This window comes from Rutidosis leptorrhynchoides, chromosome 3 (genome assembly GCF_046630445.1).
Source record: "Rutidosis leptorrhynchoides isolate AG116_Rl617_1_P2 chromosome 3, CSIRO_AGI_Rlap_v1, whole genome shotgun sequence".
Taxonomy (NCBI): Eukaryota; Viridiplantae; Streptophyta; class Magnoliopsida; order Asterales; family Asteraceae; genus Rutidosis; species Rutidosis leptorrhynchoides.
Genome location: NC_092335.1, coordinates 364,296,041 through 364,308,674, shown reverse-complemented (window position 1 = coordinate 364,308,674; position 12,634 = coordinate 364,296,041). Strand labels below are relative to the sequence as shown.

Below are 12,634 nucleotides of genomic sequence, written 5' to 3'. Positions count from 1 at the left end.
ATTCCGTCTGTTGTTACATCACACTTGTTTTTCGTTTTGTCGTCAAAATTAATAGCTTTTGCTGAACTTAATGCCAGTCTTTGAAAGTGCGCTGTTTTACCCTGTTTTGTACATGAGATAAACTACAAACATACATAATATTTTTATTATATATTTTTTTTATAAAACCTTTATTTATTAAAACAATATAAATGAATAATTTTTTTTTTAAATTTTGTTTCGTTTTACTTTAGGTAGTTTCGGTATGTTTACCTAGTCCGTCCCTCGACAAATTTTGTCATTTTTAAAGCGATTGTTTTAAAAGAAAAGATTTTTGGGTTTTTTAAATGTTTTTGGCATACTTTAAATCAATAAGATTAAAAATAATGATAATAAAATTTCTCGTCCCTCCCTTGGGTAAAGCAATTTCGGTTCAACGACCTAGTCTTCAACTCACGACGAATTTTAAATATCAAATTTTTAACTTAATGAAATAAAGTAAAAAAAAAAATTTAAATTCACACCAAACTTAAATTTAAAATGCATAAAATTAAAAATTCATATTAATATTATTAATATTTTTATACATTAATTTTACAAACTTTATATTGAAACTATTAATTTTTTAAAATATATAAAAAAACTTAAATATATTGATTTAAAAATATTTACAATAATAATTTAATATTTATATATTAATTTTTAAAACAAGGTAAAAATAAAATTAAAAATCTTTTTGGTCTTTTATCCCACTTTAATCAATCAAATATTATCAAAAATATACGCCCCTCTTTTGGGTAAAGTAATTTCGGCTATATTACCTAGTTTTACTCCTGACGAGTTTATGAAATATTTTAGATTGATTGATTAAAGATATTTATACCTTAAGAATAAACGGTAAATTTCGCAGTGATGTAATAAATTTTTGTATGATATCAATAATTTCGGTTTCGCATACCTAATTTTATTGAATATCAATTTAATACTTTATAGCGAACGATTCATCGTTTATTATCAAAATGTTAAAAGCAATAAAATAAAATAAAAACTGTACATACTTACCTATGAGAAAGAATTCTCAGAGACCTGCTTTAGCCGACTCATAGGAGAGTCGTGTGATTTGGTTTTCCATAGCTATATAAGCGTAACCTCGATTCTTCAATAACATTTTTTCTAAACATATGAACGGTCATTCTCTGCATAGAGTAACAAATTCGGTATTTGAATATGTTTGATTGTTCGAACATTTACCTTCGTGTGACCATTTTTCGCATTTATGACATCTTTCAAGGTGTCGTGCTCTTCTTTTTGTTGCGGATTTTGATTTTCCTTTACCAAAATGTGTCTTATGATGATTTTTCCTGAGTTCTTTCCTTACTTCGTCCATTTTTCCTCTTATGAATGATACCAGTTCACTCGGGAAGATGTTATTATTACGTTTAGTAATCATAGCGTGTAGTAGTAGACCATGGTTCAGATCAAAGGAATTCTTCATCTCGTAAAACCGAAAAAAAATAAAAATTCAGAATGGAGGGAGAAGACTAGTTCTTTAGGGTCTGCTAAGGAAAGACCATTCGGATTCCATTCTCGGAAACTACACGAAAACAGAATATCTAACTCTAACGGAAATACATATTACCCTAAAAAGATTCGAATCTTCCCACACTTAGTTAGCTGTGGCGTCGTAATTGTGATTAACTTCATCTTCAACTTCCATTGGATTATCTATGTAATGTTTAACTCTGTGACCATTAACTTTAAATTCAATTCCATTTGAATTTATCAACTCTATTGTTCCATATGGAAAAATCTTTTGACTATGAATGGTCCAGACCATCTTGATTTCAATTTTCCAGGAAATAGCTTGAATCGTGAATTGAAAAGAAGAACTCTATTTCCTTCTTTAAATTCTTTTGAACTTCTGATTCTTTTATCATGCCATTTCTTCGTTCTTTCCTTATAGATTAACGAATTTTCATATGCTTCATGTCTTAGTTCTTCTAATTCATTTTGTTGACTTAACCGTAGACGTCCAGCTTCATGTAAATCAAGATTACATGTCTTCAAAGCCCAAAATGCTTTGTGCTCAATTTCTACTGAAAGGTGACATGCTTTTCCGTAAACGAGTTTAAAAGGTGTGGTTCCAATTGGAGTTTTGTAGGCTGTTCTAAAAGCTCAGAGTGCATCCTCCAATTTCATGGACCATTCCTTTAGATTTGATCCTATAGTTTTCTCTAGAATACGTTTTAAAGCTCGGTTGGTATTTTCAACTTGTCCACTTGTTTGTAGATGATAAGCGGTTGAAATTTTATGAGTTACTCCATATCTTTTGAGAACTTTCTCAAGTTGATTGTTACAGAAATGAGTACCCCGATCACTTATTAAAGCTTTCGGTGTTTCGAACCTAGCAAAAAGACGTTTTAAGAAGTTGACTACAACTCGTGCATCGGTAGTTGGGAGAGCTTGTGCTTCCGCCCATTTAGATACATAATCAATGGCAACGAGAATATAGAGATTATTATGAGATTTTAGAAATGGACCCATAAAGTCAATACCCCAAATGTTAAATACTTCACATACTTGAATGACATTTTGTAGCATTTCATCACGTTGACTTATTTTTTCAGCACTTTGACAAGCATCATAGGATTTACAAAGAAGGTGTGCGTCTTTGAAAATTGTAGGCCAATAGAATCCAGAGTCATAGACTTTTCTTGCTGTAAGTTGAGGCCCATAATGCCCTCATGTTGGTCCTGTGTGACAATGGTTTAAGATTTGACTAGCTTCATCTCCGAATATGCATCGGCGTATTATTCCATCGGGACAACTTTTAAACAAATGTGGATCTTCCCAGAAATAGTGTTTTATATCACTAAAGAATTTCTTTCATTTTTGGTACGACAACCCTTTTTCAAGGAATCCACATACTAAATAGTTTGCATAGTCTGCAAACCATGGAATTTCATTATAATCGATCTTCAAAAGATATTCATCAGAAAAGTTATCTTGTATAGCCGATTCATTTAGAACTTCTAATTTAGGATTTTCAAGACGAGAAAGATGATCAGCTGCGAGATTTTCTGCTCCCTTTTTGTATCGGATTTCAATATCGAATTCTTGTAAGAGTACGATCCAACGTATTAATCGTGGTTTAGCATCTTGTTTTGAAAATAGGTATCTAAGAGCAGAATGGTCGGTATAGACCACCGTTTTAGCTAGAACGAGATATGAACGAAATTTGTCAAAAGCAAAGACAATAGCAAGGAGTTCTTTTTCAATAGTTGTGTAATTCGTTTGTGCTCCTTGTAACGTCTTACTAGCATAATAAATAGGTTGAAATCATTTTTCAATCCTTTGTCCTAAAACGGCTCCCATTAGAAAATCACTTGCATCGTACATGAGTTCAAATAGTAAATTCCAATTTGGAGTTATCATGATCGGCGCATTAGTGAGTTTTTCTTTAAGAATATTAAAAGATTTGATGCATTCATCTGAAAAGATGAATGGAGCATCCTTTTCTAGGAGTTTATTCATAGGAGTGGCAATTTTAGAAAAATCTTTTATGAAACGTCGGTAAAAACCGGCATGCCCTAGAAAACTCCTAACTCCTCTAACATTGGTGGGATGTGGAAGTTTAGCAATTACATCTACTTTAGATCTATCTACTTCAATTCCTTCCTTTGAAATTTTATGACCAAGAACGATGCCTTCTCTAACCATGAAATGGCATTTCTCCCAATTAAGAACTAGATTTGATTGCTCGCATCTAATAAGCATTTATTCAAGATTAACTAGACATGTTTCAAAAGTATCACCGAAGACTGAAAAGTCATCCATGAAAACTTCCATGCATTCTTCTATCATGTCATGAAAAATCGCCATCATGTACCTTTGAAAGGTTGCAGGGGCGTTGCAAAGTCCAAATGGCATGCGTTTGTAAGCAAAAGTACCATAAGGGCACGTGAACGTGGTTTTTTCTTGGTCCTCGGGTGCTATTGGAATTTGAAAGTATCTGGAAAAATCGTCAAGAAAACAATAGTAACTATTCCCGGCTAATCTTTCAAACATTTGATCAATGAAAGGTAAGGGGAAGTGATCTTTTCTGGTGGCGTCATTTAATTTTCTATAATCAATACAAACACGCCATCCTGTTACAGTCCTAGTAGGAATAAGCTCATTTTTTTCATTTGTGATGACAGTCATGCCACCCTTCTTAGGTACGCATTGAACTGGGCTTACCCATGGACTATCAGAGATTGGATAAATTAAACCTGCATCTAGTAGTTTAATAATTTCTTTCTTAACAACATCTTGCATATTAGGATTTAGTCTTCGTTGGCGTTGCACGTAGGTTTTATGACCTTCTTCCATAAGGATTTTATGTGTGCGATACGAAGGACTTATTCCTTTAATATCATGAATCTTCCATGCAATAGCTGGTTTATGAGCTTTTAACACAGAAATGAGTTGAGATTTTTCATTTTTCGTAAGAGAAGACGATATTATTACAGGTAATTCAGATTCACCATGTAAATAAGCGTATTCCAAATGGTTTGGAAGTGGCTTTAACTCGAATGTCGGTGGTTCTTCTATCGATGATTTGTATCGATATCTGTCTTCTTCTTTTAGCATTTGAATTTCTTCTGTTGTTGGTTCATATCCATAGTGCGGCTAACATTTTAGCTTCATCAATTGGTTCAGTTCCTTCTCCTAAAGAACATTCTCCTGTTCCTTGTAATTCTGGAAATTCTTCTAACAATTCTGCATGTGAATCTATAGTTTGAATATAATAACATGTATCATCTGCAGATTGCGGTTGTTGCATGGCTCTATCAATAGAAAAGGTAACACTCTCGTCCTTTATACTTAGGGTCAGTTTCTTACCGAACACGTCTATTATTGCTTTAGCCATGTTTAAGAATGGTCTTCCTAATATAAGAGGAACTTGAGAATCTTCTTCCATGTCCAGAATAACAAAATCTACTGGAAATACTAAAGTACCAACTTTAACTAGCATGTTCTTCATTATCCCTCTAGAATATTTTACTGATCGATCTGCTAATTGTATACTTATTCGTGTTGGTTTCAATTCTCCAAGGTCTAGTTTAGCGTATAGTGAATACGGCATTAAATTTATACTAGCACCTAAATCGGCCAATGCTTCTATTGAACTAAGACTACCCAGAAAACATGGAATTGTGAAACTTCATGGATCAGAGAGTTTTTCTGGTATCTTATTCAACAACACTGCAGAACAATTAGCATTCATAGTAACAGCCGAAAGTTCTTTCATTTTCTTTCTATTTGTGATTAGATCTTTCAGGAATTTAGCATATCTTGGCATTCCTTAAATTACATCAATGAAAGGAATATTGACATTTATCTGTTTAAACATATCCAAGAATTTGGATTGCTCAGCTTCAAGTCTTTCTTTTCTCATTTTACTCGGGTAAGGAAGTAGTGGTTGGTATGGTTTAACATAAGGATTGGCCTTAACTGTGTTATCTTCATTAACCTTTTCAACTACCGAGTCTGTTTCCTTTTCTTGATCAGATTGTGGTTCTTGTGGAGTAGGGATAGAGTCCTCAGAAATTACAGGTATTTTCGGTGGTTTAAGTGTAATACCACTTCTTGTGGTAATGGCTTTAGCTGTTTCATTCCGGGGGTTAGCATTTGTATCGCTAGGTAGACTTCCCGGTTTTCTTTCACCTATCAACCTTGCTAGGTTACTTACTAATTGTTCCAGAATTTGAATAGAAGCTTGTTGATTTCTAAATGCTTGGGTATTTTGTTCATTGGTTTGTTTCTGAGATGTGAAAAATTGAGTTTGTGATTCAACTAGCTTCGACATCATGTCTTCTAAATTTGGCTTTTTATCATCGATTTGTGGTGGTTTATTTTGAAAAATAGGTCTTTGCTGATTTTAAGTATTATTGGATACTTGTTGATTGCTAGGACCTTGTTGGTTGTTGTATGGAACATTTCGGTTATAATTCTGATTTTGATTGTAGATTGGTCTTGCGGTTGATAATTATTCTGATAATTATTTCCAGGCCTTTGGTTTATATATGAAACATTCTCTCTTTGTTCCATTGTTTGTTCAATACTGAGACAATCTTTTGTCAAATATGGTCCTTCACACTGCTCACAACTAATTCGTATTGAGTGAATATCCTTAGTCATCTTTTCCATTCGTCTCTCAAAAGCATCTATCTTTGTGGACATGGAATCAAATTCATGGCTAGAATCGGCTCTAGCTGCTTTAGATGATCTAACGATATCTTTTTCTTGATGCCACTCATGTGAATGGGAAGCATTGTTATCAATAATTTTGTAAGCTTCAGTTGCGGTTTTCTTCATAATGGAACCACCAGCTGCTATATCGATGTCTTTTCTTGTAGTGATGTCGCATCCTTGGTAGAATATTTGTACTATTTGATAAGTGTCTAAACCATGTTGCGGACATCCTCTTAACAACTTTTCAAATCTTGTCCATGCCTCATATAATGTTTCATTTGGCTTTTGCGTGAACGTAACAATTTCTCCTTGAAGTCTCACGGCTTTAGATGCTGGAAAGAATTGTTTAAGAAATTTTTCAACTAAAACATCTCATGTATCAATCGCCCCTTCAGGTAACGATTCTAACCAATCTTTGACTTCTTCCTTTAAAGTCCAGGGAAATAACATGAGATATATCTGTTCATCCTCCACTTCTCGGATTTTAAATAGAGTACATATCCTATTAAAGGTACGAAGATGTTCGTTTGGATCTTCCTTCGGCGCACCACTAAATTGGCATTGATTAGTTACCATGTGTAGGATTTGTCCTTTGATTTCATAATCTGGTGCATTAATGTCTGGTTGAGTAATTGCGTGACCTTGGCCAGTGCGTTTAGCTCTCATTCGGTCTTCCATACTTAGAGGTTCCAGATTTTTCATGATTAAATTTGTTGAATCTGAATCACTAGAGGATTCTGATTTAATGGTTTCTTCCTCGACAATCTCTGGATGAGTAAGCTGTGGTTCAGGAGGAATGATTAGTGGTTCATGATCTCTGAATTGTCCCTGAATATCCTCCGGATTCTCAATTGTGAGGTCGGGTTTAAAAAATGGATTATCTGAAATTTGAATTGGAGTACTTGGTTGACTAGATGATGATTCTAAAGAAAAATCAACGGCGACAATGTTGGCTAGATGTCTTGATCGAGTTACAGGTGGTGAACGTATGAAAGCTGGTGAACGTTTTGCTCGGTGCATTAACTGAATATCCTATTAGTTATAAAGATAAAAATTATATAAGTTATCAAATTAATAGACTTTTCTGATTTTGCCCACGTTTCGAATAGCCAATAGATGCAGCAGGTAGCCAGGACCCTTTAAATCGGAAGCCCACAACTCACCACTAACAAATCCAACTATTACTACGAACCAGAAAATTTTGGATGTCTATCAATTTAACCACTTAAAATAATTTTTCGTTTTGAATTTTAGAGAAGAAATAGAAAATTCTATGTCCTAAAAACTAGAGCGTCGAGAAATAAGAAAGAAAAAGAGCGCGTCGAAAAATGTCGAAAAATAAAAGGTCGAAAAATTAAGCGTCGAAAAATAATAAAATGCAGCGTCGAAACTTAAAAGTCTAAAAACTAAAAATTAAAACTTACGTCTAAAGGTAGTAAAGCTTAAAAGGAATTCTATATCCAAAAAGGCAATAACTTAAAAAGTACCAAAAATTTAAATACTAAAGCAATAAGCGAAGTCGTAAAATTCTAAAGCGCCTAAGTCTTAATCTAAAGAAAAAACACTTAAGGGATTTTACGGCAAAGCCTAAAAATTTAGAAATAAAAATAACTACGGCAAAATACTACACTTAAAACTATTTACAAACGATAAATATACAAATTACGATTAAACGATTAAAAGATACAAAATTTAAAAATAAAACTAAAGTTATAAAAATACAATTTTTATAAAAATATTATTTTTATATTATTATTTTATAAAAGTATTAATTTATATATTAATAAAACTAATTAAAACTTAATATTATAAATTAAATAATAATACTAAAACTAATATTAAAAACTAATTAAATAATTAAACCCTAATTAGGGTTGATTAATAATAATAATTAATAATACTCCCTAATTAATGTTGTACGATGTTGAAACCTGGCGTGTCAGAATAGGCTCTGCGAGTGCGGATATTTTCTGCCCAGGAGCTCCGCGAGTGCGAAGTATGCAGGTTCAAAAGAGATGCAGGCCAGAAATCGCAGGTTCTGTTTTAATTTAATTTTTTTTTACGTTTTACTTTTTTTAATTTATATAAAATATTTATATAAAATAAATTAAGACCTTATATTTTAAAAACTAAAATAGAAATAAAAATACTTTATAATTTTATATATTTTAAACAAACTCTTAAAAATATATATATTTTGTTTTTCTTTTTATATTTTTATATTTTTAACAAAATATTTTTACAAAATGAGAAATATTATATTTTTACAAAGATATCTTAAAAACTAATATATTTTTTATATATATATATATAGGGTTTTGCTTCGGAATTTAAGAGAGTCCCCGACAGCGGCGCCAAAAATACTTGATGTGTGCAGCAGCGTATACGAAATAGTTATATTTTTATTGCGAAATACTATTAAATACGATACAATTTTACACAAGTTATTTATTTATTTATAGAGTGGATATACCTAAACCTTGCTACAACACTATAGGCAGTGTACCTAATCGTACAGTAGTGTAGTTTTTAGTAAGTCCGGTTCGTCCACAGGGAACTAGCCAAGTTTAACGCTATATTTTTAAAACTATATTTGTTTAAATATATATATATATATATATATATATATATATATATATATATATATATATATATATATATATATATATTTATATATATAAGTAGTATTATTATTATTATTATAAAAAGGGGGTTTTACCGTTTAATGACTGTTTGTCGATTTTAAAACTTTAGTCACAATTAAAACCTAATGTAAAATATTAAATATACAAATAACTTAATTTAAAGCGTAAAGTAAATAACGATAATAAAAGTGCGATAATTTAAAGTGTGATAAATAAAATGACAATAAATTAAAAATGCGATAATTAAAAAGTACGATAATTAAAAATGCGATAAGATATAAAATAAAGGAATTATGCTTATTTAAACTTCCGTAATCATGATGTTTGACGTGTTGATTTTAATTTATTACCATGGGTTAATTGTCCTTTGTCCTGGATTATTTGATATGTCCATCTGGTTTTTGTCCATAACAGTCCATCAATCATAAATATAAAGTGCGAGTGTCCTCGTCAAATTATTCTTATACCCGAAGTCAAATATTCCAACTAATTGGGGACTTAAACTGTAACAAGGTTTTAATACTTTGTTAACAATTACGCCAAGTGTCCCTGTACATAATTCACCCCTGTTTTAATGAGTCCATTGACTATTAATCCATTCCCGTGTCCGGTTAAATGAACGATTATTAGTATTTATAAATATCTCGCCCATCGTATCCGATCGAGTGTATATGGTTATTTATAGATACGTCAAATTGTAAATCTCTATATTAAATTAAGGAACTATCATTCAGTTAAACAAATATAAAACCCATTAATAGTCCATAGTCCAATTTCCACAAGTGTCGGTCTTTTGTCTAAACTCCAATTATGGTACAAAGCCCAATTACCCCGTCTTTAATATTTAGCCCAACATCACGATTACTTCGATTTAAATAAGAATAATAATAACTTAGCTACGTGACATTAATTTAAAAAGGTTGAACATAACTTTCAATGATTAATAATAGCGTAGCGTTACACGGACAGAATTTCGACTTACACACTTACAACATTCGCTAACATAACCTTATTATTATTAATCTTAAATTAAAATTAAAATTAATATATATATATATATATATATATATATATATATATATATATATATATATATATATATATATATCGTGAGAGAGAGATTGAAAAAGAGGTAATGAATCGAGCAGAATGCGCGGCCTTTTATAGGCCCACGTTTCACTGTTGAGCTCCGCGAGTTTGGAGGTTTTCTTCATCAAAGCTCCGCGAGTGCGGAGGTCTGGAATCCAGCTCATAGATTAAATCCAAAACGTGGGCTGCGTATAATTATAATATATAATACTATATATAATTAATTATATATTATATTATATTCTTGTGCATAGTTGACTTGTAATTTTTGGTCCATTGCGTCGCGCGCTGAAAGTTGGTTCATGTCTCGGTTCCGGATTTTAGAACGCCTTTTCGTACGATTTAATATCTTGTACTTTGTGTTTCACAGCTTGTACTATTGTAATTTTTAGACCTTTCTCATCAATAATTTGAACCACTTTGATTGTACTTTGTACTTTTTAGCTTTTTGGTCGTTTGCGTCTTCAAATCGTCGAATCTGTCTTTTGTCTTCACCTTTTATTATTTAAACGAATATCACTTGTAAATAGAACAATTGCAACTAAAAGCTTTTCTTTCTTGAGGGATAATGCTATGAAATATATGTTCATTTTTAGCATTATCAATGTACCTCTCTATTGCTCTTTCCGCTGATGAGACCAAATGTGGGCAAAGCAACGATAGCTCCCGGAATCGGTTAGTGTAACTAGCAATGTCGTTTACAATAACCCTTAAGTTCAGAAGTTCATTTTCCCACCTTATCCGCTCTCGTCTGGGACAGTATTTCTCAATCGTGCAATCAAAACCTACAGCTATAAGAGCTTCCGTCACACGTTGGTTAACGAGTTCTTCAACTTGAGCCTCGAGCATTTCTGTAGTAAACATGGTCTCCTTCTACACAAACGATACATCGAAGTAAGATCAATTAAAAAAACAGAGTTATTAAAAATATAATAGCGACGAGTGTTGAAGACTAGTAAATAATAGTACGAAAAGATTCGCTGGTAATGAGAAGTAGCGTAAGTAGTATTAGTAGTGATAGTAGTAAAACTAGTGGTAGTAGTAGTGGTACTAGTGTCATGTAGTGATAGTAGTGGTAGTAACACTAAGTAGTAACATTAATGGCAATAGTAGTAGTATAACATAACACAAGTATTATGATCATACAAAGTTACTAAATATAGAATAATACCGCATGCAATAAAAGATAATAGTTACTAATAGCATAATCCACCATTAAATCCGAAAGTGATAAATCAAATTCCAAAGTAGTAAACCAAACAATAAACATAATGTGCTTGTAGCCCAGTTTATAGCACCCGGTAAGTCTTATATAATCAATTAAAGAAAGTATGGCGGATGAAAAAGGAAAAGAAGCTCATGGTCAGCGACCCTTCACTTCCTCTTTTGTCGGGTACGAGAGGCAGGTCCATCATTCCTCGGCCTATTACGTTCCGCCTCTAGCACAACAACCCTGGCAGTCAAGGCTGCTATCAATCCCGCCATCTCAACGAACCTCGCTTCAGCCTCGTACGTATAAGTATTTATACCTGTGACTCTTTCTTCCATCCTCTCAAGATCATCGGGGTGCGGATATGTCCTAGAAATATCACTCAAAGCGTTAACACAATCAACAATATCCCTGTTACAGTTAGTATGAACCAAATCCAATGCATAAAGGTTCACGGGATGGTTAGGTATCTGATGCGGAGCAGGTGCTGGTGCTGGGGTAGGAGCATTCACTGTAGTGACCCGAACTTTTTCATGTTTATATATATATATTAATTGAGATTGATATTTACATGATTAAATATTTCCAACATGTTAAGCAATCAAACTTGTTAAGACTTGATTAATTGAAATATGTTTCATATAGACAATTGACCACCCAAGTTGACCGGTGATTCACGAACGTTAAAACTTGTAAAAACTATATGATGACATATATATGGATATATATATATAGTTAACATGATACTATGATAAGTAAACATATCATTAAGTATATTAACAATGAACTACATATGTAAAAACAAGACTACTAACTTAATGATTTTTAAACGAGACATATATGTAACGATTATCGTTGTAAAGACATTTAATGTATATATATCATATTAAGATATATTCATACATGATAATATCATGATAATATAATAATTTAAAATCTCATTTGATATAATAAACATTGGGTTAACAACATTTAACAAGATCGTTAACCTAAAGGTTTCAAAACAACACTTACATGTAACGACTAACGATGACTTAACGACTCAGTTAAAATGTATATACATGTAGTGTTTTAATATGTATTTATACACTTTTGAAAGACTTCAATACACTTATCAAAATACTTCTACTTAACAAAAATGCTTACAATTACATCCTCGTTCAGTTTCATCAACAATTCTACTCGTATGCACCCGTATTCGTACTCGTACAATACACAGCTTTTAGATGTATGTACTATTGGTATATACACTCCAATGATCAGCTCTTAGCAGCCCATGTGAGTCACCTAACACATGTGGGAACCATCATTTGTCAACTAGCATGAAATATCTCATAAAATTACAAAAATATGAGTAATCATTCATGACTTATTTACATGAAAACAAAATTACATATCCTTTATATCTAATCCATACACCAACGACCAAAAATACCTACAAACACTTTCATTCTTTAATTTTCTTCATCTAATT

At 32.1% G+C, this 12,634-nt stretch overlaps 1 non-coding gene across 1 annotated transcript; it reads left to right on the top strand.

Annotated features, from left to right (window-relative positions):
• The first annotated feature begins 6,427 nt into the window (after window positions 1–6,427).
• LOC139903182 (small nucleolar RNA R71) lies at window positions 6,428–6,534 on the top strand. Its single transcript, XR_011778024.1, has one exon. It is a non-coding gene; the product is annotated as a small nucleolar RNA R71 (small nucleolar RNA).
• Window positions 6,535–12,634: the final 6,100 nt, after the last annotated feature.